The sequence below is a fragment of the Meriones unguiculatus genome, chromosome 12 (genome assembly GCF_030254825.1).
Source record: "Meriones unguiculatus strain TT.TT164.6M chromosome 12, Bangor_MerUng_6.1, whole genome shotgun sequence".
Lineage (NCBI taxonomy): Eukaryota > Metazoa > Chordata > Mammalia > Rodentia > Muridae > Meriones > Meriones unguiculatus.
In genome coordinates, this window is record NC_083360.1 from 99,592,350 (window position 1) to 99,600,243 (window position 7,894).

The 7,894-nt window shown below is 45.5% G+C and overlaps 1 protein-coding gene across 1 annotated transcript in view; it reads right to left on the minus strand.

The window, feature by feature from the left end:
- The window catches only part of Sertad2 (SERTA domain containing 2), a 107,438-nt gene extending 100,197 nt beyond the window's left edge, over positions 1-7,241 (minus strand). The window contains exon 1 of the mRNA XM_021648467.2: positions 6,668-7,241. The gene's annotated coding sequence lies outside the window, so the exon portion shown is untranslated. The remainder of the gene's footprint in view (positions 1-6,667) is intronic.
- Between the last annotated feature and the right edge of the window lie 653 nt (positions 7,242-7,894).

Here is a 7,894-nt window from a genome sequence, read left to right on the forward strand (position 1 = left end):
ACAAATTTATATAACAGGCTAACTCTAAGCCTATTTTTTGAGACAGAATCTCATGATTTCCATAGACCTTGAACACATCAGGTAGCTAGAATCCTGGGATTAAAGGTGTGAGCCACCAACGCCCACTCTTCTAATTTTTAAACACTCCTAAATCCTGTACCCCTGTAATCCCAACATTTGGAAGAAGGTGGCAGGAGGATGAAGAATTCAAACCCAACCTGAGCGACATGAGACCAAGAAAGAAAAGCAAAAAAAGAAAAGAAAGGGGAGGAGAGGGAAGGGGGAAGGGAAAGGGAAGGGACGGGGAAGAGGGGGGAGGAGAGAGGAGGAAGAAAAAAATTTAGAAGGAAGGCAACAGTAGGGCTAGACACATCTAATCACAGCACTCAGGAAGCAGAGGCAGGTGTTTCTCTGAGTTCCAGGACAGCTTGGTCTACAAAGAGAGTTTCCAGACAGCAATGGCTACACAGAGAAAACCCTGTCTGGAAAAACAAAAACAAACAAACAAACAAAGGCAAGGCAGAGAGATCTTTAAAGTGCGGTCTTTTTGCACATTTGTCTCCCTAAATAAAAAGAGAATTAACTGGGATGCAGTAAATCCTTCAAGCCACTCTACTCTGAAGTGTGTGTATTCCAGTGGGTTCAAGTGGTACAATATAAATGAGTGCAAAGAGGGGTCCCAAAGCTGAGTATTCCCTTTGAAAAAAATAACAGAAAAGTTTTTCATTGACTTTCTTTTTAACTTTTTCTCTTTTTGTTTTGAGAAGAACTCTTAAGCCTGGCTCTAATATTAATGTGTGTAATTTATTTTTATTTTATGTTCATTGTGTTTTGCCTAGATGTATGTCTGTGAGTGTCAGAAGCCCTGGAACTGGAGTTAATTCTCAGCCCCAAGCCTGGCTCTATTCTTACAGGTTTTATTTGTTTGTCTTTCTTTTGGGGGCTAGGAGTGATATTAGGGATGGAACTGGGCTGTATACATTTTTTGACTTATTTTTGTTTTCTGTGGAAGTTTTGCCTGCACGTTTGCCTGTGTATCTGCATGAAAAGAGGCCAGAAGAGGACTATGGAGCCCTGAGACCAAGAGTTATAGGTACATGGTTGTGAGTCATTGTGTTGGCATTGTGTTGGTGCTAGAAATTGAACACAGGTCCTCGGGAAGAGCAGTCAGTGATTTTAGTCACGGAGCCATCTCTCCAGTCCCTGTACTTCGTTTACAAAAACGAACAAACAAAAACATATTTTAAACCTGGCAGGGTAGCACACACCCTTAATCCCAGCACTTGGGAGGCAGAGACAGATAGATCTCTGAGTTTGATGCCAGCCTGATCTACAGAAAGAAACCCTGTCTCAAAAAACAAACAAAACAAAACAAAAACCATATTTCCAAACCTGCATGGTGGCCCATGCTTATAACCACAATGTCCTGGAGGCTGAGCCAAGAACTGCCATTAGTTTAAGACAGTGTGGTCTGCAGCATGGGTACCAGGCCAGCCAAAGCTACGCAGAACAGCAGAGAGGAAGGACGTGCAGGAAGAACACGAGAAAAACATACCATGTTAAAATGTGTTCAGGGAAAAATATGAGGCCTTCCATTTTCAAACCTGATACTTAATATATTGTTTCTAAGTGCCTTTAAGTTCTATCTATCTATCTATCTATCTATCTATCTATCTAGTGAGTATGAGTGTGTCTGTGTGTGTGTGTGTGTGTGTGTGTGTGTGTGTGTGTGTGTGTGCATAAGGACAATCTTTGAGAGTCAGTTCTCTCCTACCATGGGGGTCCCAGAGATGCAACTAATCAGAGCTTTTGCCCAATGAGCCATCTCACTGACCCTATAAATTCTTACTAAAAGTATTGTTCACATTAACTGGCTGTATTAGCTCACACCTGTAATCCCAGCACGGGGGAGAGAGCTCCAGACCACCCTGGACCACACAGTTCCTGGCCTGCCAGGGCTCTGAGGCCCCTTTGCCTACTCAAACAGCAGGATATGGGATACATGGCTGCAATCCAAATACTCAGAAAGCCAAAGCCTGGGCTACACATAAGAACTGGTTCTGATTTTAAAAGAAAGACGCTACACATAAGAACTGGTTCTGATTTTAAAAGAAAGACAAGTTTTCTAAAATTTGATTATTTTAGCCAATGAAAACGCAATATTGTCAACTAAACCATGTAGCATTATTTGATTAAACAAAGGACTGTGAACACAGAATTACCTTGTTATAGGCCTATCTCATGAGTCCAAAAAGGTAACAATGTTACAAAACTCGGTCATACTCCTGATTTTGTATAAAGATCCTTCTTTTAATTCATATATTTCACAACTTCAGTGGGCATAGTAACCAAACTACATTTTATTGACAAGTAAAATAAAAAGCTTCTATAAACAATGAAGGAAGTAGGCCCATCAAATTTGGTTTTTTTTAGTGTATTTCCCAATTGTGCAATGCCTATTAAAATGTGGCAAAGTTTGGAAATGTTTTCATTGTTGACTCCACTCTTATTCCTACCACACCATTTCTACAGCCGCCCCAGCAGCTAATTATTATGAGGACTGTTCAAAGGGAAAGTTTTATTCCTGAATGAAAAAAGAAGCAAAGCTTCAGTCTTTGAGGAAGTGATGCCATGTTAGACTCATACATTCTCTTTATTAATTCTGAAGCACAAAATTATATCCTGTCACCATTTGAGACATTCAAAATCTAATTTGTATGGTTCACATTAATGAATAATAGCATTCAATTTAATGACAGAGAGCTTTACAAGTCAGAAAGGGTTATGATTAAAACCTGGACATGTCAGGAAACAAAGGAAGATATTAGATGTGCTTTTTCAGACTATTTCAATTTAGTCTTCAGAATAAAAAATCCGTTAATAAAAATAAGTTAGAAACATCATTTACTCTCTAAGCACTAAAATAAAGTAAACATTCTTTTTTTTCTTTCCCCCCTGAGTACTGGGATTTAAAATGTGAGTCACCATACCTAGCAAATAAAATAAAAATTCAGTTTAACAAGTAACAGTAGTCTCTACAGTATCACACTTAACTTGTACATTCAACTATTCCTAAACTATGTGAAAATAAACTGTTTAATTAATTAATTCCACATGGTTGCTCACTTCTTTATATGCCAGGTACTTTGCTAGGGACCAGCAATGAACTCAGGAATGAAACCCTACTGTTACCTTGACAAATCATGCTTTATGTTTAGTGAAGGAGAAAACCACAGACAACAACAATTACGTGATTTCTATAACAAGGTTATAACTGAGGTAGATACATGCTACTATGCAAATTTAAATAAAAGAATGCCAACAATGGTGTCTCACACTTCTAATCCTAGCACTCAGGAGGCTAAATAAGTGTGAGGTTACCCTGGACTAGAGTGACAGCCTATCTCAAAAAGAAAAAAAAGTGAAAGAGTGTGGATTCAACTCATCCAATAAACCAAAAGACATTTTTCAAAAACAATGTCTCACTATATAATCCCTGATAGCCCTTAATTTCTGGTCATTTTGCAAGCTTCCTGAGTGCCAAGGTTACAGGATTATTACAGTATGTCTTGCCCAATAACTAAGTTTCTTTCCTTCCCTTCTGTGAATGTGTGCATGTTCCTGTGTGCAGGTGTAGGTATGTGCAGATGAACATGTAATGTGCATACCTACAGAAGTCGGAGGACAATCTCAAGTATCACTGCGTAGATACTGTCCACTTGGTTTTTAAGACAACGCCAGTGAGAACTGGGCCGGAACTTGCCAAGCAGGCTACGCCGGCTGGCCGGTGAGCAGCAGCCTGATGATGCTTCTGTAGCCCTGGGCTTGCAAGTGTACTCACCAGACCCAGATTTTCAATGTGGGGTCTCGGGCCCTAACTCAGATCCTCATGCTCATAAGGCAAACTATTTACCAACTAAGCTATCTCTCTAGCCTTTTCAAGGGATTTTGAGACAGGGTCTTGTTATAAAGTCCTGGCTGGCACAGAACTTTATATGTAGACCAAGACGGCTCCAAACTTGCAGAGATCTTCTTGTCTCTGTCTCTGGTGTACTGGCTTACAGGGGTGTGCCACAATATCTGGCTTCTAATAACTGAATTTCTTTAAAGTTTCATATAAACTCTAGTATCAAACATCATGTATATTTTATAAAAGTCTGCTTCTTTCACCAATGGCAATAATTATATATATATATATATATGACATACTACTGAGGCTAAGAATGTAGATCAGTGGTGGAACACTTACTTTCACACAGTCAAGGTCCTTAGTGCAATAAGGAAAACAAAACAGAGAGATACGCTTCTTTTCTAAAATTACCTGTATACAAGAAACATGACAGAGCTAAACTTGGGAAGACACACCAAACACAATTCAAAATCTGTGTACGTATTAATTCACCTGTTCTCATCATAACAGTATGGAGTAGGTACTGCTATCATTCTTTTTATAGATGAAATAGCTAACGCTAACTTGGCCAAGAGCACAGAAATAGCAAAAGGAAATACTGAGACTTGAACCTACAGGACCTGATTCAAGGGGCCTCTCTTTTCATTTTGTTTTAGTTTCTCTGTTTGGTTGTTTTTGTTTTTGTTTTTTGTTTTTTTTTTTTGTTTTTGTTTTTTTTTTTTTGAGAAAAAGTCCCACCATGGTCTGCATCTCCTGGGCTCAGGTCATCCTCCTGCCTCAGCCTCCCTGGCAGAACTCCTGATGAGCATTAGCAGCCTGGTTCCAGAACCCTAGGTCTTTTTTTCCTTGTGTGTATGGTATGTGTGTGTTTATGTGTGTGGAGGTGAAAGGTTGACCTCTGCTTCATTCTTTGTTCATCTTTTCATGAGCTGGGGTCTCTTGCTTGAACCCAGAGCTTGCCAATTTGGCTAGTCTAACTAACTAGTTTTCCCCAAAAGTCCCTGTCACCACCTCCCAGTGCTGCAATTACGGGAAGGCTGCCACATTTTTGTGGGTACTGAGAACCAAATTCAGAAAATGGACAACCAACTGAGCAAGCTCCCAACCCCCACCCTCACTCTTAAATACAGGCACATGTCTTCCAACGATGCTATAATGCTATCATCTATTATAGCCTTCTATTAACCCTGGCGGGGGTAGGTCTTTTATAGAAGAGTCTTTCTGGAAAAATAACCCAAAAAAGCCACTACAGCTCAGGTTATTTGAAATGTGTCCAAGGTCACAGAGCCAGAGAGGGAGAGTGATGGTGGCAAAATTCAAATTCAGCCAGCAGGGTCCCCTGTGCTATGAGACTTCACCCTCATGAAAAAAGTCACATGGCAAATTTATTAAACAATTCAAAAGGCTTTGTGTAAGTCTTCCTGAAACACACTGGAAGGCCTTGGTGCTGGCCACGAGCACTTCTTTAAAGTCACTTTGAAACTTCACCACTTGGGCTGATCATAACCACATTTCTGCTCTTTAAAAAAGAAAGCTTTCTGTAGCAAGTTGGCAGATTTCAGTTCAGGAACAGTCTATTCTTTAAAATTAAATTTAGTAACAACTTATTCTGGTTAGTCTGAAAGAGAAGTAGAAAAATGAACCACCAAGAGGCCTTTGCTGTACTTTAATATTTCAAAACATGTTTGGTTTGGCCTAATTTAAATCTAGTGGACAACTAGTGCAGAACTCGATTTCAAGGGGGTAATATTACTTAAAACTACTGAATTCAAAGTCAGAAACCAATTCGGAGAAACCATTTCTTATCATTCTTTTACCTCAAAATAAAATAATAAAGATCCATACGGTAAGCCTCTCTCATGAAGCAGGTAGGGATTGGTATTTGTAGTTTAGAGGCACTTACGATGGAGAAACCAAATTGAAAATTGAAGGAATTCTGTAGAATGACACTGTTTAAACAGTCAAGAGCACAAAAGATGTGTAGCCAAAGAAACATCTAAACTGCCCCTCGGTCCCTAAAGCTCCACGCTGTGTCCAGAACAGAGAAAACACAAAATCCTGCGCTGTAGTGCCTCCCTAGAGCAGAGGAGAACAGAAGTGGACATTATCATGGTGGATTCCCATCTTACCTTGCTCTTTTCCAACAGGTTTAGACTTCAGAACCTTTAATACTGAATTCACATTTTTCAGAAGAAAACCCATAAAACTGCTTCAAAATAAATGCACCAAGTAATGCCATCGGGCAACCAGTCTTCTCCTCCATCACCAACGCATTCAAATCAAAGAACACCTTTGGCTTTGCCTTTACTGAATGAAAGTTAACTTTGATTTAGAGGAAAATGTGCCCATTAGGCATTCTGCACTTTTTGCAGGGCACTCCGTCTATCAGATCACATAGCTGACTATCACTGCTCACTTAGGCATTCAAAAGACAGAGAGCATGCCAGCACCAATTATTTTACAAGCGGCATAATGCCCCGCTGGTGGAAGTCTGGCAATGCCTACATGTACAGCAAGACGGGAGAAGGAGGTCGTGAAGGGCGGGAGGAGCAGGGGGGTGGGGGAGCGAGCCAGGGAAGGAGGGAGTCGCCTCCTCAAATCCACGCCGGACCGGGAACCCCCAGCCTTGACCTGATCCCTGCCCTTCCCCAAAGTGGCCTGGCATCACAGTTGTTTTTTCTTTTTTTTTGGGGGGGGGGGGTTGTTTGTTTGTTTTTCAGACCACCCCACCCAAAAACCCCTGTACTCTGTACTCACCTTCTGCGAAGACGTGGGCGCCGGGTCCAGCCCCCGGGCGGGTCGCACGGCCACAGGGAAAGGACGTCGGTCGGCGCGTCCCTCGGTGCGGGACGCGGGGATCCCGACGAGTGGGAGCGCGGAGGAACGGGAGGAGGAGCAGGGTGGGGGCGCCCGCTCCTACAGAGCCCGCTGGTTCTCCACCGCTGCCCCGCGGAGGAAGAGCCGACCGAGGGATGGGCTGACCGTCGGGGGAACGGCGGGGACGGGCGAGGCGGGCTAAAGGGGCGAGACCGAGCGCGGACCGGACGGGAGACGGCGAGAAGCGGCTCGGGGTCTAGCCCATGCCGGGGCGGCCTGGGGGCTAAGGCTGGCTGAGGGGAAGTTGCCGGGGCTGGCGAGACGCGGGAGGAGGGCGCACCGGGAGGAGTCCGGCCAGCCAGCCATGGAGAGCGGGGCGCCGAGAGAGCAGGGGCAGCCGGCGGCGGGGAGCACCACCCGCCCGGCTCGCTCAGGACATTTAATTGGACTGATGGGTAGTGCAGTGACTCACAGACTTTAAAGAGTCCTAGGGCAGTCCCCGCCCAGCTGGACCGGGAAGAAGCGGCGGGGCGGGCGGGGTAGAGAGCGCGGAGCGCCGCGAGGGAGGAGGCGGCGGGGCGGGCGCGCGGCGGGGCCGCCCAGTGGCGGGACGCGCCTCTGTGACGGGCGTGCGCGTCGACCAATGACAGCGGGGCTCGCCGGGTGGCTGGCTGCGCCCCTGGCCCAATGAGTCTTCTAAGGACACAGCCGCGCACCGGGCGGGGGGAGCGGTGGGGGTGGGGAGAGGTGGGTGGACGTTGAGCAGGGGGAGGAGAAAAAGAGCCGCGGGAGACCCGCGGAGTCACTCTGCCCTCCTCGTTCTAGAAGTGAGCTTTCCGCCAATCCGAGCGCCACCTGGGGGTGATGGACTCCGGCCTGTGGCCAATGAGGAGGAGAGGCTGGCGGCGGGGAGTGGGCGGGCCCCGCGCTCTCGCTCCCTCCTCCCGCGCGGTCCTCCAGCCCGCCCGGTCCGGGTCGGTCACGCAAGTAACCGTGTGAGAGCCACCGCGGGGCGGGGCGGGGCGGGGCCGCCCCGCACGGGCTGGAGTGGGCACGCGGGCGGGCCTCTGGCGAACCTGCAGACAGACCCTTGTCGCCAAGCCCGCTGGCAGGATCCGACCCCAACTTGATCCGCGTCCGTGCAGTGTCCACTCCTAAAACAGCCCT